This window comes from Hordeum vulgare, chromosome 2H, assembly GCF_904849725.1.
Source record: "Hordeum vulgare subsp. vulgare chromosome 2H, MorexV3_pseudomolecules_assembly, whole genome shotgun sequence".
Lineage (NCBI taxonomy): Eukaryota > Viridiplantae > Streptophyta > Magnoliopsida > Poales > Poaceae > Hordeum > Hordeum vulgare.
The window spans coordinates 575968386-575992844 of NC_058519.1; the positions used below are offsets into that span (position 1 = coordinate 575968386).

Below are 24459 nucleotides of genomic sequence, written 5' to 3' on the forward strand. Positions count from 1 at the left end.
AGTTGCGGGATCTTGTATTACGGAACGAGTAAAGAGACTTGCCGGTAAACGAGATTGAAATAGGTATGCGGATACTAACGATCGAATCTCGGGCAAGTAACATACCGAAGGACAAAGGGAATGACATACGGGATTATATGAATCCTTGGCACTGAGGTTCAAACGATAAGATCTTCGTAGAATATGTAGGATCCAATATGGGCATCCAGGTCCCTCTATTGGATATTGACCGAGGAGTCTCTCGGGTCATGTCTACATAGTTCTCGAACCCGCAGGGTCTGCACACTTAAGGTTCGACGTTGTTTTATGCGTATTTGAGTTATATGGTTGGTTACCGAATGTTGTTCGGAGTCCCGGATGAGATCACGGACGTCACGAGGGTTTCCAGAATGGTCCGGAAACAAAGATTGATATATAGGATGACCTCATTTGGTTACCGGAAGGATTTCGTGCATTACCGGAAAAGTTTCGGGCTCATCGGTAGTGTACCGGGAGTGCCGGGAGGGGTGCCGGGGACCATCGGGAGGGGTGTCACGCCCCAAGGGGTCTCATGGGCTATGGGAAGAGATAAACCAGCCCCTAGTGGGCTGGAATAAGTTCCCACTAAGGCCCATAAGGTTTGAGAAGGAAAAAACACAAGGTGGAAAGAGTTTCCAAGTGGGAAGGTGGAATCCTACTCCAAGTAGGATTGGAGTAGGACTCCTCCACCTCCAATTTCGGCCAAACCTTTAGGTTTTGAGGCTGCCTCCTCCCCTCCCTCCCACCTATATATACGGAGGTTTTAGGGCTGATTTGAGACGACTTTTCTCACGGCTGCCCGACCACATACCTCCATAGTTTTTCCTCTAGATCGCGTTTCTGCGGAGCTCGGGCGGAGCCCTGCTGAGACAAGATCATCACCAACCTCCGGAGCGCCGTCACGCTGCCGGAGAACTCTTCTACCTCTCCGTCTCTCTTGCTGGATCAAGAAGGCCGAGATCATCGTCGAGCTGTACGTGTGCTGAACGCGGAGGTGCCGTCCGTTCGGTACTAGATCGTGGGACTGATCGCGGGATTGTTCGCGGGGCGGATCGAGGGACGTGAGGACGTTCCACTACGTCAACCGCGTTCTCTAACGCTTCTGCTGTACGATCTACAAGGGTACGTAGATCACTCATCCCCTCTCGTAGATGGACATCACCATGATAGGTCTTCGTGCGCGTAGGAAAATTTTTGTTTCCCATGCGACGTTCCCCAACAGTGGCATCATGAGCTAGGTTCATGCGTAGATGTCTTCTCGAGTAGAACACAAAAGGTTTTGTGGGCGGTGATGTGCGTTTTGCTGCCCTCCTTAGTCTTTTCTTGATTCCGCGGTATTGTTGGATTGAAGCGGCTTGGACCGACATTACTCGTACGCTTACGAGAGACTGGTTTCATCGTTACGAGTAACCCCCTTTGCTCAAAGATGACTGGCAAGTGTCGGTTTCTCCAACTTTAGTTGAATCGGATTTGACCGAGGAGGTCCTTGGATGAGGTTAAATAGCAACTCATATATCTCCGTTGTGGTGTTTGCGTAAGTAAGATGCGATCCTACTAGATACCCTTGGTCACCACGTAAAACATGCAACAACAAAATTAGAGGACGTCTAACTTGTTTTTGCAGGGTATGATTGTGATATGATGTGGCCAACGATGTGATGTGATATATTGGATGTATGAGATGATCATGTTGTAATAGAAATATCGACTTGCACGTCGATGGTACGGCAACCGGCAGGAGCCATAGGGTTGTCTTTATACTAACATATGTGCTTGCAGATGCGTTTACTATTTTGCTAGGCTGTAGCTTTAGTAGTGATAGCATAAGTAGCACGACAACCACGATGGCAACACGTTGATGGATGATCATGGTGTGGCGCCGGTGACAAGAAGATCGTGCCGGTGCTTTGGTGATGGAGATCAAGAAGCACGTGATGATGGCCATATCATGTCACTTATGAATTGCATGTGATGTTAATCCTTTTATGCACCTTATTTTGCTTAGAACGACGGTAGCATTATGAGGTGATCTCTCACTAAAATTTCAAGACGAAATTGTGTTCTCCCCGACTGTGCACCGTTGCGACAGTTCTTCGTTTCGAGACACCACGTGATGATCGGGTGTGATAGACTCAACGTTCACATACAACGGGTGCAAAACAGTTGCACACGCGGAACACTCGGGTTAAGCTTGACGAGCCTAGCATGTGCAGACATGGCCTCGGAACACATGAGACCGAAAGGTCGAGCATGAATCGTATAGTTTATATGATTAGCATAGGGATGCTTACCACTGAAACTATTCTCGACTCACGTGATGATCGGACTTGAGATAGCGGATTTGGATCATGTACCACTCAAATGTCTAGAGAGATGTACTTTTTGAGTGGGAGTTCTTAAGTAATATGATTAATTGAACTAATTGTCATGAACATAGTCTAATGGTCTTTGCGAATTACGATGTAATCTGCGCTATAGCTCTACTGTTTTTATATGTTCCTAGAGAAAATTTAGTTGAAAATTGATAGTAGCAACCTTTGCAGACTGAGTCTGTAAAACCGAGGATTGTCCTCGTTGCTACGCAGAAGGCTTATGTTCTTAATGCACCACTCGGTGTGTTGCACCTCGAGCGTCGTCTGTGGATGCTATGAACATCCGACATACACATTACTGATGACTACATGATAGTTCAGTGCAAGATACTTGATGGCTTAGAAGCAAGGCGCCGAAAACGTTGTAAAACGTCACGGAACATAAGTGATGTTCCGAAGAGATGCAATTGTGATTTCATGCTTGTGCCCTTGTTAAGAGGTACTAGACCTCCAACAAGATTCTTTGACCACAAAGTAAAGGAGAAAAGCTCAATCGCTGAGCATGTGCTCAGATTGTCTGAGTACGACAATCACTTGAATCAAGTGGGAGCTAATCTTCCAAATGAGATAGTGATGGTTCTCCAAAAGTCACTGCCACCAAGCTTTGAGAGCTTCGTGATGAACTATGACATATCAAGGATAGATACAATGATCCTTGAGCGATTCGCGACGTTTGACACTGCGAAAGTAGAAATCAAGAAGGAGCATCAATAGTTGATGGTTTGGAAAACCACTAAGTTTCAAGAAAGGCGAGGGCTAGAAGGGATACTTCGTGAAACGGCAAAACAGTTGCTGCGCTAATGAAGAGACCCAAGATTAAACCCAAACCCGAGACTAAGTGCTTCTGTAATAAGGGGAACAGTCACTGAGGCGGAGCAACTCTAGATACTTGGTAGATAAGAAGGCTGGCAAAAGTCGAAAGAAGTATATTTGATATACATAATGTTGATGTGTACTTTACTAGTACTCCTAGTAGCATGAGGGTATTGGATACCGGTTCGGTTGCTAAGTGATTAGTAACGCGAAATGAAAGCTACGACATAAACGGAGACTAGCTAAAGGCGAGGTGACGATACGTGTTGGAAGTGTTTCCAAGGTTGATATGATCAAACGTCGCACGCTCCCTCTACCATCGGGATTGGTGTTGAACCTAAATAATTGTTATTTGGTGCTTGCGTTAGGCATGAACATGATTGGATCGTGTTTATTGCAATACGATTATTCATTCAAAGAGAATAATGGTTACTCTATTTGCTTGAATAATCACCTTCAATGGTTTATTGAATCTCGATTGTAGTGTTACACATTGGTGCCAAAAGATACGAGTTAAATGATGATAGTACCACTTACTTGTGGCACTACCGCTTGAGTCATGTTAGTATGAATTGCATGAAGAGGCTCCATGCTGATGGATCTTTACTCACCTGATTTCGAATCACTAGTGACATGCAAATCATACCACATGAGCAAGGCCTTGTTTTCATTGAGATGAAACAAGATAGTAACTTGTTGGAAGTGATACATTTTGATGTATGCAGTCCAGTGAGTGCTGAGGCACGCAGTGGATATCATTATGTTCTTACTTCACTGACGACTTGAGTAGATACAGGAGTATTTACTTAATGAATCACAAGTCTGAAATATTGAAAAGTTCAATTCTGTTTCAGAGTGAAGTTCGTCGTAACAAGAGGATGAACTGTCTACGATATGATCATAGAAATGAATATCTGAGTTACGAGTTTTTGGTACACAGTTAAGACAATGTGGAAATTGTATCACAGTTCATGCCACCTGGAACATCATGGTGTGATGATGTGTCTGAACATCATACCACGCACTATTTAGTATGGTGCATGATGTGATGTATCTTATCGAATTACCACTATCGTTTATGGGTTATGCATTAGAAACAACCACATTCACTTTAAATAGGGCACCGCGTATTTCCGTTGAGATGACACAGTATAGACTGAGGTTTAGAGAAATCTAAACTGTCGTTTCTTGAAAGTTTGGGGCTTCGAAACTTATGTGAAAAAGGTTTTAGTCTGATAAGCTCGAACCCAAAGCGGATAAATGCATCTTCATAGGATATCCAAAACAGTTGGGTACATCTCCTATCTCAGATCCGAAAGCAAAGTGTTTGTTTCTAGAAAAGGATCCTTTCTCGAGAAAAGGTTTATCTCGAAAGAATTGAGTGGGAGGGTAGTAGAACTTGATGAGATTATTGAACCATCACTTCAACCAGTGTGTAGCAGGGCGTAGGAAGTTGTTCCTGTGGCGCCTACACCAATTGAAGTGGAAGCTGATGATGGTGATCATTGAGCTTCGAATCAAGTTACTACAAACCTCGTAGGTCGACAAGGTCGCGTACTGCTGCAGAGTAGTACGGTAACCCTGTCTTGGAGGTCATGTTGTTGAGCAACAGTGAACCTACGAGTTATGGAGAAAGCGATGGTGGGCCCAGATTCCGACAAATGGCTGGAAGCCATGAAATCCGAGAGAGGATCCATGTGTGAAACCAAAGTGTAGACTTTGGTAGAACTACTTGATGGTCATGGGACTATTGGGTAAAATGGATCTTTAAAAGAAGACAGACGATGATGGTGATAAGTCACTATTAAGAAAAGCTCGACTTGTCGCAAAGATGTTTTCGACAAGATCAAACAGTTGACTATGATGAGACTTTCTCACTCGTAGCGATGCTAAAGGTCTGTTAGAATTATGTTAGTTGTTGATGCATTATTTATGAAATATTGCACGTAGGATGTCAAAACATTGTTTTCTCGACGGTTTCCTTGAGCAAACATTGTATGTGATACAACGAGAAGGTTTTGTCGATCCTAAAGATACTAGCAAGTATGCAAGCTCCAGTGATCCTTCAATGGACTGGTGCAAGCATCTCGGAGTTGGAATATACACTTTGATGAGATGATCAAAGATTTTGGGTGTGTACAAGGTTTATGAGAAACTTGTATTTCCAAAGAAGTGAGTAGGAGCACTATAGAATTTCTGATAGGTATATGTGGTTGACATATTGTGGATCAGAAGTAACATAGAATTTCTGTAAAGCATACAAGATTGTTTGAAAGAAGTTTTCAAAGGAGTACCTGGATTACGCTACTTGAACATTGAGCATCAAAGATCTATGGAGATAGATCGAAAACGCTTAATAGAAGTTTCAACAAGATGCATGCCTTGACAAGTTTTTGAAAGAGTTCAAAATAGATCAGCAAAGAAGGAGTTCTTGGTTGCGTTGTGAGGTGTGAATTTGAGTAAGACTCAAAACCCGACCACGGCAGAATAAAGAGAATAGACGAAGGTCGTCTTCTATGCCTTAGCCGTAGAATCTAAAGTATGCCATGCTGTGTACCGCACCTAATGTGTGCCTTGACTCAAAGTCTGTTGAGGGTACAAAGAGTGATCCATGATTGAATCACTAGCAGCGGTCAAAATTTATCCTTAGTAACTAATGGACTAAGGAATTTTTCTTGATTATGGAGGTGGTTGAAGAGTTCGTCGTAAAGGGTTACGTCGATGTAAGCTTTGACACTAATCCGAATAACTATGAGTAGTGAAACGGATTCGTATAGTAGAGTAGATATTTGGAGCATTTCCGAATAGCATGTAGTAGCAGCATCTCTAAGATGAAATAAAGATTTGTAAAGAACGCACGGATCTGAAAGTTTCAGAACCGTTGACTAAAACCTCTCTCACGAGCAAGACGTGATCAGACCCCATAACTATATGGGTGTTGGATTCGTTGGAATCACATGGTGATGTGAACTAGATTATTGACTCTAGTGCAAGTGGGAGACTGTTGGAAATATGCCCTAGAGGCAATAATAAATTAGTTATTATTATATTTCTTAGTTCATGATAATCGTTTATTATCCATGCTATAATTGTATTGATTGGAAACACAATACTTGTGTGGATACATAGACAAAACACTGTCCCTAGTAAGCCTCTAGTTGACTAGCTCGTTGATCAAAGATGGTCAAGGTTTCCTGGCCATAGGCAAGTGTTGTCACTTGATAACGGGATCACATCATTAGGAGAATCATGTGATGGACTAGACCCAAACTAATAGACGTAGCATGTTGATCGTGTCATTTTGTTGCTACTGTTTTCTGCGTGTCAAGTATTTATTCCTATGACCATGAGATCATATAACTTACGGACACCGGAGGAATGCTTTGTGTGTATCAAACGTCGCAACGTAACTGGGTGACTATAAAGATGCTCTACAGGTATCTCCGAAGGTGTTCGTTGAGTTAGTATAGATCGAGACTGGGATTTGTCACTCCGTGTGACGGAGAGGTATCTCGGGGCCCACTCGGTAATACAACATCACACACAAGCCTTGCAAGCAATGTAACTTAATGTAAGTTGCGGGATCTTGTATTACGGAACGAGTAAAGAGACTTGCCGGTAAACGAGATTGAAATAGGTATGCGGATACTAACGATCGAATCTCGGGCAAGTAACATACCGAAGGACAAAGGGAATGACATACGGGATTATATGTATCCTTGGCACTGAGGTTCAAACGATAAGATCTTCGTAGAATATGTAGGATCCAATATGGGCATCCAGGTCCCTCTATTGGATATTGACCGAGGAGTCTCTCGGGTCATGTCTACATAGTTCTCGAACCCGCAGGGTCTGCACACTTAAGGTTCGACGTTGTTTTATGCGTATTTGAGTTATATGGTTGGTTACCGAATGTTGTTCGGAGTCCCGGATGAGATCACGGACGTCACGAGGGTTTCCAGAATGGTCCGGAAACAAAGATTGATATATAGGATGACCTCATTTGGTTACCGGAAGGATTTCGTGCATTACCGGAAAAGTTTCGGGCTCATCGGTAGTGTACCGGGAGTGCCGGGAGGGGTGCCGGGGACCATCGGGAGGGGTGTCACGCCCCAAGGGGTCTCATGGGCTATGGGAAGAGATAAACCAGCCCCTAGTGGGTTGGAATAAGTTCCCACTAAGGCCCATAAGGTTTGAGAAGGAAAAAAACACAAGGTGGAAAGAGTTTCCAAGTGGGAAGGTGGAATCCTACTCCAAGTAGGATTGGAGTAGAACTCCTCCACCTCCAATTTCGGCCAAACCTTTAGGTTTTGAGGCTGCCTCCTCCCCTCCCTCCCACCTATATATACGGAGGTTTTAGGGCTGATTTGAGACGACTTTTCTCACGGCTGCCCGACCACATACCTCCATAGTTTTTCCTCTAGATCGCGTTTCTGCGGAGCTCGGGCGGAGCCCTGCTGAGACAAGATCATCACCAACCTCCGGAGCGCCGTCACGCTGCCGGAGAACTCTTCTACCTCTCCGTCTCTCTTGCTGGATCAAGAAGGCCGAGATCATCGTCGAGCTGTACGTGTGCTGAACGCGGAGGTGCCGTCCGTTCGGTACTAGATCGTGCGACTGATCGCGGGATTGTTCGCGGGGCGGATCGAGGGACGTGAGGACGTTCCACTACATCAACCGCGATCTCTAACGCTTCTGCTGTACGATCTACAAGGGTACGTAGATCACTCATCCCCTCTCGTAGATGGACATCACCATGATAGGTCTTCGTGCGCGTAGGAAAATTTTTGTTTCCCATGCGACGTTCCCCAACATGACGCGGGAGCGTGATCTATATGACCTCATTTTCTTATTTTTGACGATTACTGTGTGACTTTTCCCACCGCGCTTGACACCCAACGACTAGTAGTAGTAGTAGTAGTAGTAGTAGTAGTAGTAGTAGTAGTAGTAGTAGTAGTAGTAGTAGTAGTAGTAGTAGTAGTTGGGGCAAGCATAAGGAACAAATAGATAGTTGCATGTCGGATGCGATCATACCAGCACTAAAGCACCGGATCCCATCAAAACTTTGAAGTTAAGCGTGCTTGGGCGAGAGTAGTACTAGGATGGGTGACCTTGGGAAGTCCTCGTGTTGCATTCCCTTTTTTAAATATATTTTTGCGCCACGTGACAAGGATGACGCGGGAGCGTGATCTATATGACCTCATTTTCTTATTTTTGACGATTACTGTGTGACTTTTCCCACCGCGCTTGACACCCAACGACTAGTAGTAGTAGTGGCAAGCATAAGGAACAAATAGATAGTTGCATGTCGGATGCGATCATACCAGCACTAAAGCACCGGATCCCATCAGAACTCCGAAGTTAAGCTTGCTTGGGCGAGAGTAGTACTAGGATGGGTGACCTCGTGGGAAGTCCTCGTGTTGCATTCCCCTTTTTAAATATATTTTTGCGCCACGTGACAAGGATGACGCGGGAGCGTGATCTATATGACCTCATTTTCTTATTTTTGACGATTACTGTGTGACTTTTCCCACCGCGCTTGACACCCAACGACTAGTAGTTGTAGGGGCAAGCATAAGGAACAAATAGATAGTTCCATGTCGGATGCGATCATACCAGCACTAAAGCACCGGATCCCATCAGAACTCCGAAGTTAAGCGTGCTTGGGCGAGAGTAGTACTAGGATGGGTGACCTCCTGGGAAGTCCTCGTGTTGCATTCCCCTTTTTAAATATATTTTTGCGCCATGTGACAAGGATGACGCGGGAGCGTGATCTATATGACCTCATTTTCTTATTTTTGACGATTACTGTGTGACTTTTCCCACCGCGCTTGACACCCAACGACTAGTAGTAGTAGTAGTAGTAGTAGTAGTAGTAGTAGTAGTTGGGGCAAGCATAAGGAACAAATAGATAGTTGCATGTTGGATGCGATCATAACAGCACTAAAGCACCGGATCCCATCAGAACTCCGAAGTTAAGTGTGCTTGTGCGAGAGTAGTACTAGGATGGGTGACCTCCTCGGAAGTCCTCGTGTTGCATTCCCCTTTTTAAATATATTTTTGCGCCACGTGACAAGGATGACGCGGGAGCGTGATCTATATGACCTCATTTTCTTATTTTTGACGATTACTGTGTGACTTTTCCCACCGCGCTTGACACCCAACAATTAGTAGTAGTAGTAGTAGTAGTAGGGGCAAGCATAAGGAACAAATAGATAGTTGCATGTCGGATGCGATCATACCAGCACTAAAGCACCGGATCCCATCAGAACTTCGTAGTTAAGCGTGCTTGGGCGAGAGTAGTACTAGGATGGGTGACCTCCTGGGAAGTCCTCGTGTTGCATTCCCCTTTTTAAATATATTTTTGCGCCACGTGACAAGGATGGCGCGGGACCGTGATCTATATGACCTCATTTTCTTATTTTTGACGATTACTGTGTGACTTTTCCCACCGCGCTTGACACCCAACGACTAGTAGTAGTAGGGGCAAGCATAAGGAACAAATAGATAGTTGCATGTCGGATGCGATCATACTAGCACTAAAGCATCGGATCCCATCAGAACTCCGAAGTTAAGCGTGCTTGGGCGAGAGTAGTACTAGGATGGGTGACCTCCTGGGAAGTCCTCGTGTTGCATTCCCCTTTTTAAATATATTTTTGCGCCACGTGACAAGGATGACGCGGGAGCGTGATCTATATGACCTCATTTTCTTATTTTTGACGATTACTGTGTGACTTTTCCCACCGCGCTTGACACCCAACGACTAGTAGTAGTAGTAGTAGGAGTAGGGGCAAGCATAAGGAACAAATAGATAGTTGCATGTCGGATGCGATCATACCAGCACTAAAGCACCGGATCCCATCAGAAATCCGAAGTTAAGCGTGCTTGGGCGAGATTAGTACTAGGATGGGTGACCTCCTGGGAAGTCCTCGTGTTGCATTCCCCTTTTTAAATATATTTTTGCGCCACGTGACAAGGATGACGCGGGAGCGTGATCTATATGACCTCATTTTCTTATTTTTGACGATTACTGTGTGACTTTTCCCACCGCGCTTGACACCCAACGACTAGTAGTAGTAGTAGTAGTAGTAGTAGTAGTAGTAGTTGGGGCAAGCATAAGGAACAAATAGATAGTTGCATGTCGGATGCGATCATAACAGCACTAAAGCACCGGATCCCATCACAACTCCGAAGTTAAGCGTGCTTGGGCGAGAGTAGTACTAGGATGGGTGACCTCCTGGGAAGTCCTCGTGTTGCATTCCCCTTTTTAAATATATTTTTGCGCCACGTGACAAGGATGACGCGGGAGCGTGATCTATATGACCTCATTTTCTTATTTTTGACGATTACTGTGTGACTTTTCCCACCGCGCTTGACACCCAACAATTAGTAGTAGTAGCAGTAGTAGTAGTAGTAGTAGTAGGGGCAAGCATAAGGAACAAATAGATAGTTGCATGTCGGATGCGATCATACCAACACTAAAGCACCGGATCCCATCAGAACTTCAAAGTTAAGCGTGCTTGGGCGAGAGTAGTACTAGGATGGGTGACCTCCTGCGAAGTCCTCGTGTTGCATTCCCCTTTTTAAATATATTTTTGCGCCACGTGACAAGGATGACGCGGGAGCGTGATCTATATGACCTCATTTTCTTATTTTTGACGATTACTGTGTGACTTTTCCCACCGCGCTTGACACCCAACGACTAGTAGTAGTAGGGGCAAGCATAAGGAACAAATAGATAGTTGCATGTCGGATGCGATCATACCAGCACTAAAGCACCGGATCCCATCAGAACTCCGAAGTTAAGCGTGCTTGGGCGAGAGTAGTACTAGGATGGGTGACCTCCTGCGAAGTCCTCGTGTTGCATTCCCCTTTTTAAATATATTTTTGCGCCACGTGACAAGGATGACGCGGGAGCGTGATCTATATGACCTCATTTTCTTATTTTTGACGATTACTGTGTGACTTTTCCCACCGCGCTTGACACCCAACGACTAGTAGTAGTAGTAGTAGTAGTAGTAGTAGTAGTTGGGGCAAGCATAAGGAACAAATAGATTGTTGCATGTCGGATGCGATCATAACAGCACTAAAGCACCGGATCCCATCAGAACTCCGAAGTTAAGCGTGCTTGGGCGAGAGTAGTACTAGGATGGGTGACCTCCTGGGAAGTCCTCGTGTTGCATTCCCCTTTTTAAATATATTTTTGCGCCACGTGACAAGGATGACGCGGGAGCGTGATCTATATGACCTCATTTTCTTATTTTTGACGATTACTGTGTGACTTTTCCCACCGCGATTGAGACCCAACGACTAGTAGTAGTAGTAGTAGTAGTAGTAGTAGTAGTAGGGGCAAGCATAAGGAACAAATAGATAGTTGCATGTCGGATGCGATCATACCAGCACTAAAGCACCGGATCCCATCAGAACTTCGAAGTTAAGCGTGCTTGGGCGAGAGTAGTACTAGGATGGGTGACCTTCTGGGAAGTCCTCGTGTTGCATTCCCCTTTTTAAATATATTTTTGCGCCACGTGACAAGGATGACGCGGGACCGTGATCTATATGACCTCATTTTCTTATTTTTGACGATTACTGTGTGACTTTTCCCACCGCGCTTGACACCCAACGACTAGTAGTAGTAGGGGCAAGCATAAGGAACAAATAGATAGTTGCATGTCGGATGCGATCATACCAGCACTAAAGCACCGGATCCCATCAGAACTCCGAAGTTAAGCGTGCTTGGGCGAGAGTAGTACTAGGATGGGTCACCTCCTGGGAAGTCCTCGTGTTGCATTCCCCTTTTTAAATATATTTTTGCGCCACGTGACAAGGATGACGCGGGAGCGTGATCTATATGACCTCATTTTCTTATTTTTGACGATTACTGTGTGACTTTTCCCACCGCGCTTGACACCCAACGACTAGTAGTAGTAGGGGCAAGCATAAGGAACAAATAGATAGTTGCATGTCGGATGCGATCATACCAGCACTAAAGCACCGGATCCCATCAGAACTCCGAAGTTAAGCGTGCTTGGGCGAGAGTAGTACTAGGATGGGTCACCTCCTGGGAAGTCCTCGTGTTGCATTCCCCTTTTTAAATATATTTTTGCGCCTCGTGACAAGGATGACGCGGGACCGTGATCTATATGACCTCATTTTCTTATTTTTGACGATTACTGTGTGACTTTTCCCACCGCGCTTGACACCCAACGACTAGTAGTACTAGTAGTAGTAGTAGTAGGGGCAAGCATAAGGAACAAATAGATAGTTGCATGTCGGATGCGATCATACCAGCACTAAAGCACCGGATCCCATCAGAACTCCGAAGTTAAGCGTGCTTGGGCGAGAGTAGTACTAGGATGGGTGACCTCCTGGGAAGTCCTCGTGTTGCATTTCCCTTTTTAAATATATTTTTGCGCCACGTGACAAGGATGACGCGGGACCGTGATCTATATGATCTCATTTTCTTATTTTTGACGATTACTGTGTGACTTTTCCCACCGCGCTTGACACCCAACGACTAGTAGTAGTAGTAGTAGGGGCAAGCATAAGGAACAAATAGATAGTTTCATGTCGGATGCGATCATACCAGCACTAAAGCACCGGATCCCATCAGAACTCCGAAGTTAAGCGTGCTTGGGCGAGAGTAGTACTAGGATGGGTGACCTCCTGGGAAGTCCTCGTGTTGCATTCCCCTTTTTAAATATATTTTTGCGCCACGTGACAAGGATGACGCGGGAACGTGATCTATATGACCTCATTTACTTATTTTTGACGATTACTGTGTGACTTTTCCCACCGCGCTTGACACCCAACGACTAGTAGTAGTAGTAGTAGTAGTAGTAGGGGCAAGCATAAGGAACAAATAGATAGTTGCATGTCGGATGCGATCATACCAGCACTAAAGCACCGGATCCCATCAGAACTCCGAAGTTAAGCGTGCTTGGGCGAGAGAAGTACTAGGATGGGTGACCTCCTGGGAAGTCCTCGTATTGCATTCCCCTTTTTAAATATATTTTTGCGCCACGTGACAAGGATGACGCGGGACCGTGATCTATATGACCTCATTTTCTTATTTTTGACGATTACTGTGTGACTTTTCCCACCGCGCTTGACACCCAACGACTAGTAGTAGTAGTAGTAGTAGTAGGGGCAAGCATAAGGAACAAATAGATAGTTGCATGTCGGATGCGATCATACCAACACTAAAGCACCGGATCCCATCAGAACTCCGAAGTTAAGCGTGCTTGGGCGAGAGTAGTACTAGGATGGGTGACCTCCTGTGATGTCCTCGTGTTGCATTCCCCTTTTTAAATATATTTTTGCGCCACGTGACAAGGATGACGCGGGAGCGTGATCTATATGACCTCATTTTCTTATTTTTGACGATTAGTGTGTGACTTTTCCCACCGCGCTTGACACCCAACGACTAGTAGTAGTAGTAGTAGTAGTAGTAGTAGTAGTAGGGGCAAGCATAAGGAACAAATAGATAGTTGCATGTCGGATGCGATCATACCAGCACTAGAGCACCGGATCCCATCAGAACTTCGAAGTTAAGCGTGCTTGGGCGAGAGTAGTACTAGGATGGGTGACCTCCTGGGAAGTCCTCGTGTTGCATTCCCCTTTTTAAATATATTTTTGCGCCACGTGACAAGGATGACGCGGGACCGTGATCTATATGACCTCATTTTCTTATTTTTGACGATTACTGTGTGACTTTTCCCACCGCGCTTGACACCCAACGACTAGTAGTAGTAGTAGTAGTAGTAGTAGTAGTAGTAGTAGTAGTAGTAGTAGTAGTAGTAGTAGTAGTAGTAGTAGTAGTAGTAGTAGTAGTAGTAGTAGTAGTAGTAGTAGTAGTAGTAGTAGTAGTAGTAGTAGTAGTAGTAGTAGTAGGGGCAAGCATAAGGAACAAATAGATAGTTGCATGTCGGATGCGATCATACCAGCACTAAAGCACCGGATCCCATCAGAACTTCGAAGTTAAGCGTGCTTGGGCGAGAGTAGTACTAGGATGGGTGACCTCCTGGGAAGTCCTCGTGTTGCATTCCCCTTTTTAAATATATTTTTGCGCCACGTGACAAGGATGACGCGGGAGCGTGATCTATATGACCTCATTTTCTTACTTTTGACGATTACTGTGTGACTTTTCCCACCGCGCTTGACACCCAACGACTAGTAGTAGTAGTAGTAGTAGTAGTAGTAGGGGCAAGCATAAGGAACAAATAGATAGTTGCATGTCGGATGCGATCAGACCAACACTAAAGCACCGGATCCCATCAGAACTCCGAAGTTAAGCGTGCTTGGGCGAGAGTAGTACTAGGATCGTGTTGCATTCCCCTTTTTAAATATATTTTTGCGCCACGTGACAAGGATGACGCGGGAGCGTGATCTATATGACCTCATTTTCTTACTTTTGACGATTAGTGTGTGACTTTTCCCAACGCGCTTGACACCCAACGACTAGTAGTAGTAGTAGTAGTAGTAATAGTAGGGGCAAGCATAAGGAACAAATAGATAGTTGCATGTCGGATGCGATCAGACCAACACTAAAGCACCGGATCCCATCAGAACTCCGAAGTTAAGCGTGCTTGGGCGAGAGTAGTACTAGGATGGGTGACCTTTTGGGAAGTCCTCGTGTTGCATTCCCCTTTTTAAATATATTTTTGCGCCACGTGACAAGGATGACGCGGGAGCGTGATCTATATGACCTCATTTTCTTATTTTTGACGATTACTGTGTGACTTTTCCCACCGCGCTTGACACCCAACGACTAGTAGTAGTAGTAGTAGTAGTAGTAGTAGTAGTAGTAGTAGGGGCAAGCATAAGGAACAAATAGATAGTTGCATGTCGGATGCGATCATACCAGCACTAAAGCACCGGATCCCATCAGAACTCCGAAGTTAAGCGTGCTTGGGCGAGAGTAGTACTAGGATGGGTGACCTCCTGGGAAGTCCTCGTGTTGCATTCCCCTTTCGAAATATATTTTTGCGCCACGTGACAAGGATGACGCGGGACCGTGATCTATATGACCTCATTTTCTTATTTTTGACGATTACCGTGTGACTTTTCCCACCACGCTTGACACCCAACGACTAGTAGTAGTAGTAGTAGTAGTAGTAGTAGTCGTAGTAGTAGTAGTAGTACTAGTAGTAGTAGTACTAGTAGTAGTAGTAGTAGTAGTACTAGTAGTAGTAGTAGTAGTAGTACTAGTAGTAGTAGTAGTAGTAGGGGCAAGCATAAGGAACAAATAGATAGTTGCATGTCGGATGCGATCATACCAGCACTAAAGCACCGGATCCCATCAGAACTCCGAAGTTAAGCGTGCTTGGGCGAGAGTAGTACTAGGATGGGTGACCTCTTGGGAAGTCCTCGTGTTGCATTCCCCTTTTTAAATATATTTTGGCGCCACGTGACAAGGATGACGCGGGAGCGTGATCTATATGACCTCATTTTCTTATTTTTGACGATTACTGTGTGACTTTTCCCACCGCGCTTGACACCCAACGACTAGTAGTAGTAGGAGTAGGGGCAAGCATAAGGAACAAATAGATAGTTGCATGTCGGATGCGATCAAAGCAGCACTAAAGCACCGGATCCCATGAGAACTCCGAAGTTAAGCGTGCTTGGGCGAGAGTAGTACTAGGATGGGTGACCTCCTGGGAAGTCCTCGTGGTGCATTCCCCTTTTTAAATATATTTTTGCGTCACGTGACAAGGATGACGCGGGACCGTGATCTATATGACCTCATTTTCTTATTTTTGACGATTACTGTGTGACTTTTCCCACCGCGCTTGACACCCAAGGGGCAAGCATAAGGAACAAATAGATAGTTGCATGTCGGATGCGATCATACCAGCACTAAAGCACCGGATCCCATCAGAACTCCGAAGTTAAGCGTGCTTGGGCGAGAGTAGTACTAGGATGGGTGACCTCCTGGGAAGTCCTCGTGTTGCATTCCCCTTTTTAAATATATTTTTGCGCCACGTGACAAGGATGACGCGGGAGCGTGATCTATATGACCTCATTTTCTTATTTTTGACGATTACTGTGTGACTTTTCCCACCGCGCTTGACACCCAACGACTAGTAGTAGTAGTAGTAGTAGTAGTAGTAGTAGTAGTAGGGGCAAGCATAAGTACAAAAAGATAGTTGCATGTCGGATTTGGATCCCATCAGAACTCCGAAGTTAAGCGTGCTTGGGCGAGAGTAGTACTAGGATGGGTGACCTCCTGGGAAGTCCTTGTGTTGCATTCCCCTTTTTAAATATATTTTTGCGCCACGTGACAAGGATGACGCGGGAGCGTGATCTATATGACCTCATTTTCTTATTTTTGACGATTACTGTGTGACTTTTCCCACCGCGCTTGACACCCAACGACTAGTAGTAGTAGTAGTAGTAGTACTAGGGGCAAGCATAAGGAACAAATAGATAGTTGCATGTCGAATGCGATCATACCAGCACTAAAGCACCGGATCCCATCAGAACTCTGAAGTTAAGCGTGCTTGGGCGAGAGTAGTACTAGGATGGGTGACCTCTTGGGAAGTCCTCGTGTTGCATTCCCCTTTTTAAATATATTTTGGCGCCATGTGACAAGGATGACGCGGGAGCGTGATCTATATGACCTCATTTTCTTATTTTTGACGATTACTGTGTGACTTTTCCCACCGCGCTTGACACCCAACGACTAGTAGTAGTAGTAGTAGTAGGGGCAAGCATAAGGAACAAATAGATAGTTGCATGTCGGATGTGATCATACCAGCACTAAAGCACCGGATCCCATCAGAACTCCGAAGTTAAGCGTGCTTGGGCGAGAGTAGTACTAGGATGGGTGACCTCCTGGGAAGTCCTCGTGGTGCATTCCCCTTTTTAAATATATTTTTGCGCCACGTGACAAGGATGACGCGGGACCGTGATCTATATGACCTCATTTTCTTATTTTTGACGATTACTGTGTGACTTTTCCCACCGCGCTTGACACCCAACGACTAGTAGTAGTAGTAGTAGTAGTACTAGTAGTAGTAGTAGTAGTAGTAGTAGTAGTAGTAGGGGCAAGCATAAGGAACAAATAGATAGTTGCATGTCGGATGTGATCATACCAGCACTAAAGCACCGGATCCCATCAGAACTCCGAAGTTAAGCGTGCTTGGGCGAGAGTAGTACTAGGATGGGTGACCTCCTGGGAAGTCCTCGTGTTGCATTCCCCTTTTTAAATATATTTTTGCACCACGTGACAAGGATGACGCGGGAGTGTGATCTATATGACCTCATTTTCTTATTTTTGACGATTACTGTGTGACTTTTCCCACCGCGCTTGACACCCAACGACTAGTAGTAGTAGTAGTAGTAGTAGTAGTAGGGGCAAGCATAAGGAACAAATAGATAGTTGCATGTCGGATGCGATCATACCAGCACTAAAGCACTGGATCCCATCAGAACTCCGAAGTTAAGCGTGCTTGGGTGAGAGTAGTACTAGGATGGGTGACCTCCTGGGAAGTCCTTGTGTTGCATTCCCCTTTTTAAATATATTTTTGCGCCACGTGACAAGGATGACGCGGGAGCGTGATCTATATGACCTCATTTTCTTATTTTTGACGATTACTGTGTGACTTTTCCCACCGCGCTTGACACCCAACGACTAGTAGTAGTAGTAGTAGTAGTAGTAGTAGGGGCAAGCATAAGGAACAAATAGATAGTTGCATGTCGGATGCGATCATACCAGCACTAAAGCACTGGATCCCATCAGAACTCCGAAGTTAAGCGTGCTTGGGTGAGAGTAGTACTAGGATGGGTGACCTCCTGGGAAGTCCTTGTGTTGCATTCCCCTTTTTAAATATATTTTTGCGCCACGTGACAAGGATGACGCGGGAGCGTGTTCTATATGACCTCATTTTCTTATTTTTGACGATTACTGTGTGACTTTTCCCACCGCGCTTGACACCCAACGACTAGTAGTAGTAGTAGTAGTAGTAGTAGTAGGGGCAAGCATAAGGAACAAATAGATAGTTGCATGTCGGATGCGATCATACCGGCACTAAAGCACCGGATCCCATCAGAACTCCGAAGTTAAGCGTGCTTGGGCGAGAGTAGTACTAGGATGGGTGACCTCCTGGGAAGTCCTCGTGTTGCATTCCCCTTTTTAAATATATTTTTGCGCCACGTGACAAGGATGACGCGGGACCGTGATCTATATGACCTCATTTTCTTATTTTTGACGATTACAGTGTGACTTTTCCCACCGCGCTTGACACCCAACGACTAGTAGTAGTAGTAGTAGTAGTAGTAGTAGTAGTAGTAGTACTGGTAGTACTAGTAGGGGCAAGCATAAGGAACAAATAGATTGTTGCATGTCGGATGCGATCATACCAGCACTAAAGCACCGGATCCCATCAGAACTCCGAAGTTAAGCGTGCTTGGGCGAGAGTAGTACTAGGATGGGTGACCTCCTCGGAAGTCCTCGTGTTGCATTCCCCTTTTTAAATATATTTTTGCGCCACGTGACAAGGATGACGCGGGAGCGTGATCTATATGACCTCATTTTCTTATTTTTGACGATTACTGTGTGACTTTTCCCACCGCGCTTGACACCCAACGACTAGTAGTAGTAGTAGTAGTAGGGGCAAGCATAAGGAACAAATAGATAGTTGCATGTCGGATGCGATCATACCAGCACTAAAGCACCGGATCCCATCAGAACTCCGAAGTTAAGCGTGCTTGGGCGAGAGTAGTACTAGGATGGGTGACCTCCTGGGAAGTCCTCGTGTTGCATTCCCCTTTTTAAATATATTTTTGCGCCACGTGACAAGGATGACGCGGGACCGTGATCTATATGACCTCATTTTCTTATTTTTGACGATTACTGTGTGACTTTTCCCACCGCGCTTGACACCCAACGACTAGTAGTAGTAGTAGTAGTAGGGGCAAGCATAAGGAACAAATAGATAGTTGCATGTCGGATGCGATCATACCAGCACTAAAGCACCGGATCCCATCAGAACTCCGAAGTTAAGCGTGCTTGGGCGAGAGTAGTACTAGGATGGGTGACCTCCTGGGAAGTCCTCGTGGTGCATTCCCCTTTTTAAATATATTTTTGCGCCACGTGACAAGGATGACGCGGGACCGTGATCTATATGACCTCATTTTCTTATTTTTGACGATTACTGTGTGACTTTTCCCACCGCGCTTGACACCCAACGACTAGTAGTAGTAGTAGTAGTAGTAGTAGTAGTAGGGGCAAGCATAAGGAACAAATAGATAGTTGCAGGTCGGATGCGATCATACCAGCACTAAAGCACCGGATCCCATCAGAACTCCGAAGTTAAGCGTGCTTGGGCGAGAGTAGTACTAGGATGGGTGACCTCCTGGGAAGTCCTCGTGGTGCATTCCCCTTTTTATATATATTTTTGCGCCACGTGACAAGGATGACGCGGGACCGTGATCTATATGACCTCATTTTCTTACTTTTGACGATTACTGTGTGACTTTTCCCACCGCGCTTGACACCCAAGGGCAAGCATAAGGAACAAATAGATAGTTGCATGTCGGATGCGATCATACCAGCACTAAAGCACCGGATCCCATCAGAACTCCGAAGTTAAGCGTGCTTGGGCGAGAGTAGTACTAGGATGGGTGACCTCCTGGGAAGTCCTCGTGTTGCATTCCCCTTTTTAAATATATTTTTGCGCCACGTGACAAGGATGACGCGGGAGCGTGATCTATATGACCTCATTTTCTTATTTTTGACGATTAGTGTGTGACTTTTCCCACCGCGCTTGACACCCAACGACTAGTAGTAGTAGTAGTAGTAGTAGTAGTAGTAGTAGTAGTAGTAGTAGTAGTAGGGGCAAGCATAAGTACAAATTGATAGTTGCATGTCGGATGCGATCATACCAACACTAAAGCACTGGATCCCATCAGAACTCCGAAGTTAAGCGTGCTTGGGCGAGAGTAGTACTAGGATGGGTGACCTCCTGTGATGTCTTCGTGTTGCATTCCCCTTTTTAAATATATTTTTGCGCCACGTGACAAGGATGACGCGGGAGCGTGATCTATATGACCTCATTTTCTTATTTTTGACGATTACTGTGTGACTTTTCCCACCGCGCTTGACACCCAACGACTAGTAGTAGTAGTAGTAGTAGTAGTAGTAGTAGGGGCAAGCATAAGGAACAAATAGATAGTTGCATGTCGGATGCGATCATACCAGCACTAAAGCACCGGATCCCATCAGAACTCCGAAGTTAAGCGTGCTTGGGCGAGAGTAGTACTAGGATGGGTGACCTCCTGGGAAGTCCTCGTGTTGCATTCCCCTTTTTAAATATATTTTGGCGCCACGTGACAAGGATGACGCGGGAGCGTGATCTATATGACCTCATTTTCTTATTTTTGACGATTACTGTGTGACTTTTCCCACCGCGCTTGACACCCAACGACTAGTAGTAGTAGTAGTAGTAGTAGGGGCAAGCATAAGGAACAAATAGATAGTTGCATGTCGGATGCGATCAAAGCAGATTTTCTTATTTTTGACGATTACTGTGTGACTTTTCCCACCGCGCTTGACACCCAACGACTAGTAGTAGTAGTAGTAGTAGGGGCAAGCATAAGGAACAAATAGATAGTTGCATGTCGGATGCGATCAAAGCAGCACTAAAGCACCGGATCCCATCAGAACTCCGAAGTTAAGCGTGCTTGGGCGAGAGTAGTACTAGGATGGGTGACCTCGTGGGAAGTCCTCGTGGTGCATTCCCCTTTTTGAATATATTTTTGCGCCACGTGACAAGGATGACGCGGGACCGTGATCTATATGACCTCATTTTCTTATTTTTGACGATTACTGTGTGACTTTTCCCACCGCGCTTGACACCCAAGGGGCAAGCATAAGGAACAAATAGATAGTTGCATGTCGGAAGCGATCATACCAGCACTAAGGCACCGGATCCCATCAGAACTCCGAAGTTAAGCGTGCTTGGGCGAGAGTAGTACTAGGATGGGTGACCTCCTGGGAAGTCCTCGTGTTGCATTCCCCTTTTTAAATATATTTTTGCGCCACGTGACAAGGATGACGTGGGAGCGTGATCTATATGACCTCATTTTCTTATTTTTGACGATTACTGTGTGACTTTTCCCACCGCGCTTGACACCCAACGACTAGTAGTAGTAGTAGTAGTAGTAGTAGTAGGGGCAAGCATAAGTACAAATAGATAGTTGCATGTCAGATGCGATCATACCAGCACTAAAGCACTGGATCCCATCAGAACTCCGAAGTTAAGCGTGCTTGGGCGAGAGTAGTACTAGGATGGGTGACCTCCTGGGAAGTCCTTGTGTTGCATTCCCCTTTTTAAATATATTTTTGCGCCACGTGACAAGGATGACGCGGGAGCGTGATCTATATGACCTCATTTTCTTATTTTTGACGATTACTGTGTGACTTTTCCCACCGCGCTTGACACCCAACGACTAGTAGTAGTAGTAGTAGTAGGAGGGGCAAGCATAAGGAACAAATAGATAGTTGCATGTCGAATGCGATCATACCAGCACTAAAACACCGGATCCATCAGAACTCCAAAGTTAAGCGTGCTTGGGCGAGAGTAGTACTAGGATGGGTGACCTCCTGGGAAGTACTCGTGTTGCATTCCCCTTTTTAAATATATTTTTGCGCCACGTGACAAGGATGACGCGGGAGCGTGATCTATATGACCTCATTTTCTTATTTTTGACGATTACTGTGTGACTTTTCCCACCGCGCTTAACACCCAACGACTAGTAGTAGTAGTAGTAGTAGGAGGAGGAGGGGCAAGCATAAGGAACAAATAGATAGTTGCATGTCGAATGCGATCATACTAGCACTAAAGCACCGGATCCATCAGAACTCCGAAGTTAAGCGTGCTTGGGCGAGAGTAGTACTAGGATGGGTGACCTCCTGGGAAGTCCTCGTGTTGCATTCCCCTTTTTAAATATATTTTGGCGCCACGTGACAAGGATGACGCGGGAGCGTGATCTATATGACCTCATTTTCTTATTTTTGACGATTACTGTGTGACTTTTCCCACCGCGCTTGACACCCAACGACTAGTAGTAGTAGTAGTAGTAGGGGCAAGCATAAGGAACAAATAGATAGTTGCATGTCGAATGCGATCATACCAGCACTAAAGCACCGGATCCATCAGAACTCCGAAGTTAAGCGTGCTTGGGCGAGAGTAGTACTAGGATGGGTGACCTCCTGGGAAGTCCTCGTGTTGCATTCCCCTTTTTAAATATATTTTGGCGCCACGTGACAAGGATGACGCGGGAGCGTGATCTATATGACCTCATTTTCTTATTTTTGACGATTACTGTGTGACTTTTCCCACCGCGCTTGACACCCAACGACTAGTAGTAGTAGTAGTAGTAGTAGTAGTAGGGGCAAGCATAAGGAACAAATAGATAGTTGCATGTCGGATGCGATCATACCAGCACTAAAGCACCGGATCCCATCAGAACTCCGAAGTTAAGCGTGCTTGGGCGAGAGTAGTACTAGGATGGGTGACCTCCTGGGAAGTCCTCGTGGTGCATTCCCCTTTTTAAATATATTTTTGCGCCACGTGACAAGGATGACGCGGGACCGTGATCTATATGACCTCATTTTCTTATTTTTGACGATTACTGTGTGACTTTTCCCACCGCGCTTGACACCCAACGACTAGTAGTAGTAGTACTAGTAGTACTAGTAGTAGTAGTAGTAGTAGTAGTAGTAGTAGTAGTAGTAGTAGGGGCAAGCATAAGGAACAAATAGATAGTTGCATGTCGGATGCGATCATACCAGCACTAAAGCACCGGATCCCATCAGAACTTCGAAGTTAAGCGTGCTTGGGCGAGAGTAGTACTAGGATGGGTGACCTCCTGGGAAGTCCTCGTGTTGCATTCCCCTTTTTAAATATATTTTTGCGCCACGTGACAAGGATGACGCGGGACCGTGATCTATATGACCTCATTTTCTTATTTTTGACGATTACAGTGTGACTTTTCCCACCGCGCTTGACACCCAACGACTAGTAGTAGTAGTAGTAGTAGTAGTAGTAGTAGTAGTAGTAGTAGTAGTAGTAGTAGTACTGGTAGTACTAGTAGGGGCAAGCATAAGGAACAAATAGATTGTTGCATGTCGGATGCGATCATACCAGCACTAAAGCACCGGATCCCATCAGAACTCCGAAGTTAAGCGTGCTTGGGCGAGAGTAGTACTAGGATGGGTGACCTCCTGGGAAGTCCTCGTGTTGCATTCCCCTTTTTAAATATATTTTTGCGCCACGTGACAAGGATGACGCGGGAGCGTGATCTATATGACCTCATTTTCTTATTTTTGACGATTACTGTGTGACTTTTCCCACCGCGCTTGACACCCAACGACTAGTAGTAGTAGTAGTAGTAGGGGCAAGCATAAGGAACAAATAGATAGTTGCATGTCGGATGCGATCATACCAGCACTAAAGCACCGGATCCCATCAGAACTCCGAAGTTAAGCGTGCTTGGGCGAGAGTAGTACTAGGATGGGTGACCTCCTGGGAAGTCCTCGTGTTGCATTCCCCTTTTTAAATATATTTTTGCGCCACGTGACAAGGATGACGCGGGACTGTGATCTATATGACCTCATTTTCTTATTTTTGACGATTACTGTGTGACTTTTCCCACCGCGCTTGACACCCAACGACTAGTAGTAGTAGTAGTAGTAGGGGCAAGCATAAGGAACAAATAGATAGTTGCATGTCGGATGCGATCATACCAGCACTAAAGCACTGGATCCCATCAGAACTCCGAAGTTAAGCGTGCTTGGGCGAGAGTAGTACTAGGATGGGTGACCTCCTGGGAAGTCCTTGTGTTGCATTCCCCTTTTTAAATATATTTTTGCGCCACGTGACAAGGATGACGCGGGAGCGTGATCTATATGACCTCATTTTCTTATTTTTGACGATTACTGTGTGACTTTTCCCACCGCGCTTGACACCCAACGACTAGTAGTAGTAGTAGTAGTAGTAGTAGTAGTAGTAGGGGCAAGCATAAGGAACAAATAGATAGTTGCATGTCGGATGCGATCATACCAGCACTAAAGCACCGGATCCCATCAGAACTCCGAAGTTAAGCGTGCTTGGGCGAGAGTAGTACTAGGATGGGTGACCTCCTGGGAAGTCCTCGTGTTGCAATCCCCTTTTTAAATATATTTTTGCGCCACGTGACAAGGATGACGCGGGAGCGTGATCTATATGACCTCATTTTCTTATTTTTGACG

General features: G+C 45.4%; 50 non-coding genes and 2 pseudogenes across 50 annotated transcripts; all 52 read left to right on the forward strand.

The window, feature by feature from the left end:
- Positions 1-8223: 8223 nt before the first annotated feature.
- LOC123433346 lies at positions 8224-8340 on the forward strand. The gene has a single exon (XR_006624870.1). It is a non-coding gene; the product is annotated as a 5S ribosomal RNA (ribosomal RNA).
- A 173-nt stretch (positions 8341-8513) lies between these two features.
- On the forward strand, positions 8514-8632 carry LOC123437740. Its single transcript, XR_006628912.1, has one exon. It is a non-coding gene; the product is annotated as a 5S ribosomal RNA (ribosomal RNA).
- Positions 8633-8805: 173 nt separating this feature from the next.
- On the forward strand, positions 8806-8924 carry LOC123436730. The gene has a single exon (XR_006627943.1). It is a non-coding gene; the product is annotated as a 5S ribosomal RNA (ribosomal RNA).
- A 203-nt stretch (positions 8925-9127) lies between these two features.
- LOC123438522 lies at positions 9128-9246 on the forward strand. The gene has a single exon (XR_006629659.1). It is a non-coding gene; the product is annotated as a 5S ribosomal RNA (ribosomal RNA).
- Positions 9247-9431: 185 nt separating this feature from the next.
- On the forward strand, positions 9432-9550 carry LOC123437736. The gene has a single exon (XR_006628908.1). It is a non-coding gene; the product is annotated as a 5S ribosomal RNA (ribosomal RNA).
- Positions 9551-9723: 173 nt separating this feature from the next.
- LOC123438071 lies at positions 9724-9842 on the forward strand. The gene has a single exon (XR_006629233.1). It is a non-coding gene; the product is annotated as a 5S ribosomal RNA (ribosomal RNA).
- A 185-nt stretch (positions 9843-10027) lies between these two features.
- On the forward strand, positions 10028-10146 carry LOC123437685. Its single transcript, XR_006628861.1, has one exon. It is a non-coding gene; the product is annotated as a 5S ribosomal RNA (ribosomal RNA).
- Positions 10147-10346: 200 nt separating this feature from the next.
- On the forward strand, positions 10347-10465 carry LOC123432925. Its single transcript, XR_006624491.1, has one exon. It is a non-coding gene; the product is annotated as a 5S ribosomal RNA (ribosomal RNA).
- Positions 10466-10662: 197 nt separating this feature from the next.
- LOC123432924 lies at positions 10663-10781 on the forward strand. Its single transcript, XR_006624490.1, has one exon. It is a non-coding gene; the product is annotated as a 5S ribosomal RNA (ribosomal RNA).
- Positions 10782-10954: 173 nt separating this feature from the next.
- On the forward strand, positions 10955-11073 carry LOC123435529. The gene has a single exon (XR_006626775.1). It is a non-coding gene; the product is annotated as a 5S ribosomal RNA (ribosomal RNA).
- A 197-nt stretch (positions 11074-11270) lies between these two features.
- On the forward strand, positions 11271-11389 carry LOC123437873. The gene has a single exon (XR_006629039.1). It is a non-coding gene; the product is annotated as a 5S ribosomal RNA (ribosomal RNA).
- A 197-nt stretch (positions 11390-11586) lies between these two features.
- LOC123437311 lies at positions 11587-11705 on the forward strand. Its single transcript, XR_006628498.1, has one exon. It is a non-coding gene; the product is annotated as a 5S ribosomal RNA (ribosomal RNA).
- A 173-nt stretch (positions 11706-11878) lies between these two features.
- LOC123435656 lies at positions 11879-11997 on the forward strand. Its single transcript, XR_006626903.1, has one exon. It is a non-coding gene; the product is annotated as a 5S ribosomal RNA (ribosomal RNA).
- Positions 11998-12170: 173 nt separating this feature from the next.
- LOC123435657 lies at positions 12171-12289 on the forward strand. Its single transcript, XR_006626905.1, has one exon. It is a non-coding gene; the product is annotated as a 5S ribosomal RNA (ribosomal RNA).
- A 188-nt stretch (positions 12290-12477) lies between these two features.
- On the forward strand, positions 12478-12596 carry LOC123435393. Its single transcript, XR_006626646.1, has one exon. It is a non-coding gene; the product is annotated as a 5S ribosomal RNA (ribosomal RNA).
- Positions 12597-12775: 179 nt separating this feature from the next.
- LOC123436743 lies at positions 12776-12894 on the forward strand. Its single transcript, XR_006627955.1, has one exon. It is a non-coding gene; the product is annotated as a 5S ribosomal RNA (ribosomal RNA).
- Positions 12895-13082: 188 nt separating this feature from the next.
- On the forward strand, positions 13083-13201 carry LOC123435085. Its single transcript, XR_006626347.1, has one exon. It is a non-coding gene; the product is annotated as a 5S ribosomal RNA (ribosomal RNA).
- A 185-nt stretch (positions 13202-13386) lies between these two features.
- On the forward strand, positions 13387-13505 carry LOC123432728. The gene has a single exon (XR_006624297.1). It is a non-coding gene; the product is annotated as a 5S ribosomal RNA (ribosomal RNA).
- Positions 13506-13702: 197 nt separating this feature from the next.
- LOC123437943 lies at positions 13703-13821 on the forward strand. The gene has a single exon (XR_006629104.1). It is a non-coding gene; the product is annotated as a 5S ribosomal RNA (ribosomal RNA).
- Positions 13822-14132: 311 nt separating this feature from the next.
- On the forward strand, positions 14133-14251 carry LOC123436490. Its single transcript, XR_006627713.1, has one exon. It is a non-coding gene; the product is annotated as a 5S ribosomal RNA (ribosomal RNA).
- A 191-nt stretch (positions 14252-14442) lies between these two features.
- LOC123433597 lies at positions 14443-14539 on the forward strand (annotated as a pseudogene).
- Positions 14540-14730: 191 nt separating this feature from the next.
- Positions 14731-14849, forward strand: LOC123432269. Its single transcript, XR_006623860.1, has one exon. It is a non-coding gene; the product is annotated as a 5S ribosomal RNA (ribosomal RNA).
- A 203-nt stretch (positions 14850-15052) lies between these two features.
- LOC123436754 lies at positions 15053-15171 on the forward strand. The gene has a single exon (XR_006627966.1). It is a non-coding gene; the product is annotated as a 5S ribosomal RNA (ribosomal RNA).
- A 296-nt stretch (positions 15172-15467) lies between these two features.
- On the forward strand, positions 15468-15586 carry LOC123434966. Its single transcript, XR_006626229.1, has one exon. It is a non-coding gene; the product is annotated as a 5S ribosomal RNA (ribosomal RNA).
- Positions 15587-15765: 179 nt separating this feature from the next.
- LOC123432958 lies at positions 15766-15884 on the forward strand. Its single transcript, XR_006624522.1, has one exon. It is a non-coding gene; the product is annotated as a 5S ribosomal RNA (ribosomal RNA).
- A 158-nt stretch (positions 15885-16042) lies between these two features.
- On the forward strand, positions 16043-16161 carry LOC123436765. The gene has a single exon (XR_006627977.1). It is a non-coding gene; the product is annotated as a 5S ribosomal RNA (ribosomal RNA).
- Positions 16162-16337: 176 nt separating this feature from the next.
- On the forward strand, positions 16338-16456 carry LOC123433571 (annotated as a pseudogene).
- A 188-nt stretch (positions 16457-16644) lies between these two features.
- Positions 16645-16763, forward strand: LOC123435747. The gene has a single exon (XR_006626996.1). It is a non-coding gene; the product is annotated as a 5S ribosomal RNA (ribosomal RNA).
- A 182-nt stretch (positions 16764-16945) lies between these two features.
- LOC123437383 lies at positions 16946-17064 on the forward strand. Its single transcript, XR_006628566.1, has one exon. It is a non-coding gene; the product is annotated as a 5S ribosomal RNA (ribosomal RNA).
- Positions 17065-17285: 221 nt separating this feature from the next.
- LOC123435130 lies at positions 17286-17404 on the forward strand. The gene has a single exon (XR_006626390.1). It is a non-coding gene; the product is annotated as a 5S ribosomal RNA (ribosomal RNA).
- A 191-nt stretch (positions 17405-17595) lies between these two features.
- LOC123438680 lies at positions 17596-17714 on the forward strand. The gene has a single exon (XR_006629810.1). It is a non-coding gene; the product is annotated as a 5S ribosomal RNA (ribosomal RNA).
- Positions 17715-17905: 191 nt separating this feature from the next.
- Positions 17906-18024, forward strand: LOC123438683. The gene has a single exon (XR_006629811.1). It is a non-coding gene; the product is annotated as a 5S ribosomal RNA (ribosomal RNA).
- Positions 18025-18215: 191 nt separating this feature from the next.
- Positions 18216-18334, forward strand: LOC123434886. Its single transcript, XR_006626155.1, has one exon. It is a non-coding gene; the product is annotated as a 5S ribosomal RNA (ribosomal RNA).
- Positions 18335-18552: 218 nt separating this feature from the next.
- Positions 18553-18671, forward strand: LOC123436231. Its single transcript, XR_006627465.1, has one exon. It is a non-coding gene; the product is annotated as a 5S ribosomal RNA (ribosomal RNA).
- Positions 18672-18853: 182 nt separating this feature from the next.
- Positions 18854-18972, forward strand: LOC123436777. Its single transcript, XR_006627988.1, has one exon. It is a non-coding gene; the product is annotated as a 5S ribosomal RNA (ribosomal RNA).
- A 182-nt stretch (positions 18973-19154) lies between these two features.
- On the forward strand, positions 19155-19273 carry LOC123436204. The gene has a single exon (XR_006627437.1). It is a non-coding gene; the product is annotated as a 5S ribosomal RNA (ribosomal RNA).
- Positions 19274-19467: 194 nt separating this feature from the next.
- Positions 19468-19586, forward strand: LOC123436205. The gene has a single exon (XR_006627438.1). It is a non-coding gene; the product is annotated as a 5S ribosomal RNA (ribosomal RNA).
- Positions 19587-19743: 157 nt separating this feature from the next.
- Positions 19744-19862, forward strand: LOC123436788. The gene has a single exon (XR_006627999.1). It is a non-coding gene; the product is annotated as a 5S ribosomal RNA (ribosomal RNA).
- Positions 19863-20076: 214 nt separating this feature from the next.
- LOC123433215 lies at positions 20077-20195 on the forward strand. The gene has a single exon (XR_006624755.1). It is a non-coding gene; the product is annotated as a 5S ribosomal RNA (ribosomal RNA).
- A 194-nt stretch (positions 20196-20389) lies between these two features.
- On the forward strand, positions 20390-20508 carry LOC123436800. The gene has a single exon (XR_006628010.1). It is a non-coding gene; the product is annotated as a 5S ribosomal RNA (ribosomal RNA).
- A 319-nt stretch (positions 20509-20827) lies between these two features.
- LOC123432631 lies at positions 20828-20946 on the forward strand. The gene has a single exon (XR_006624204.1). It is a non-coding gene; the product is annotated as a 5S ribosomal RNA (ribosomal RNA).
- A 158-nt stretch (positions 20947-21104) lies between these two features.
- On the forward strand, positions 21105-21223 carry LOC123437426. The gene has a single exon (XR_006628607.1). It is a non-coding gene; the product is annotated as a 5S ribosomal RNA (ribosomal RNA).
- A 190-nt stretch (positions 21224-21413) lies between these two features.
- Positions 21414-21532, forward strand: LOC123438504. Its single transcript, XR_006629642.1, has one exon. It is a non-coding gene; the product is annotated as a 5S ribosomal RNA (ribosomal RNA).
- A 185-nt stretch (positions 21533-21717) lies between these two features.
- LOC123432801 lies at positions 21718-21835 on the forward strand. Its single transcript, XR_006624370.1, has one exon. It is a non-coding gene; the product is annotated as a 5S ribosomal RNA (ribosomal RNA).
- Positions 21836-22026: 191 nt separating this feature from the next.
- LOC123432320 lies at positions 22027-22144 on the forward strand. Its single transcript, XR_006623909.1, has one exon. It is a non-coding gene; the product is annotated as a 5S ribosomal RNA (ribosomal RNA).
- Positions 22145-22326: 182 nt separating this feature from the next.
- Positions 22327-22444, forward strand: LOC123431531. The gene has a single exon (XR_006623123.1). It is a non-coding gene; the product is annotated as a 5S ribosomal RNA (ribosomal RNA).
- A 191-nt stretch (positions 22445-22635) lies between these two features.
- LOC123436206 lies at positions 22636-22754 on the forward strand. Its single transcript, XR_006627439.1, has one exon. It is a non-coding gene; the product is annotated as a 5S ribosomal RNA (ribosomal RNA).
- A 230-nt stretch (positions 22755-22984) lies between these two features.
- LOC123436491 lies at positions 22985-23103 on the forward strand. The gene has a single exon (XR_006627714.1). It is a non-coding gene; the product is annotated as a 5S ribosomal RNA (ribosomal RNA).
- A 236-nt stretch (positions 23104-23339) lies between these two features.
- Positions 23340-23458, forward strand: LOC123436811. Its single transcript, XR_006628021.1, has one exon. It is a non-coding gene; the product is annotated as a 5S ribosomal RNA (ribosomal RNA).
- Positions 23459-23640: 182 nt separating this feature from the next.
- On the forward strand, positions 23641-23759 carry LOC123436822. The gene has a single exon (XR_006628032.1). It is a non-coding gene; the product is annotated as a 5S ribosomal RNA (ribosomal RNA).
- A 182-nt stretch (positions 23760-23941) lies between these two features.
- On the forward strand, positions 23942-24060 carry LOC123436911. The gene has a single exon (XR_006628118.1). It is a non-coding gene; the product is annotated as a 5S ribosomal RNA (ribosomal RNA).
- Positions 24061-24257: 197 nt separating this feature from the next.
- LOC123436139 lies at positions 24258-24376 on the forward strand. The gene has a single exon (XR_006627373.1). It is a non-coding gene; the product is annotated as a 5S ribosomal RNA (ribosomal RNA).
- The last annotated feature ends 83 nt before the right edge of the window (positions 24377-24459 follow it).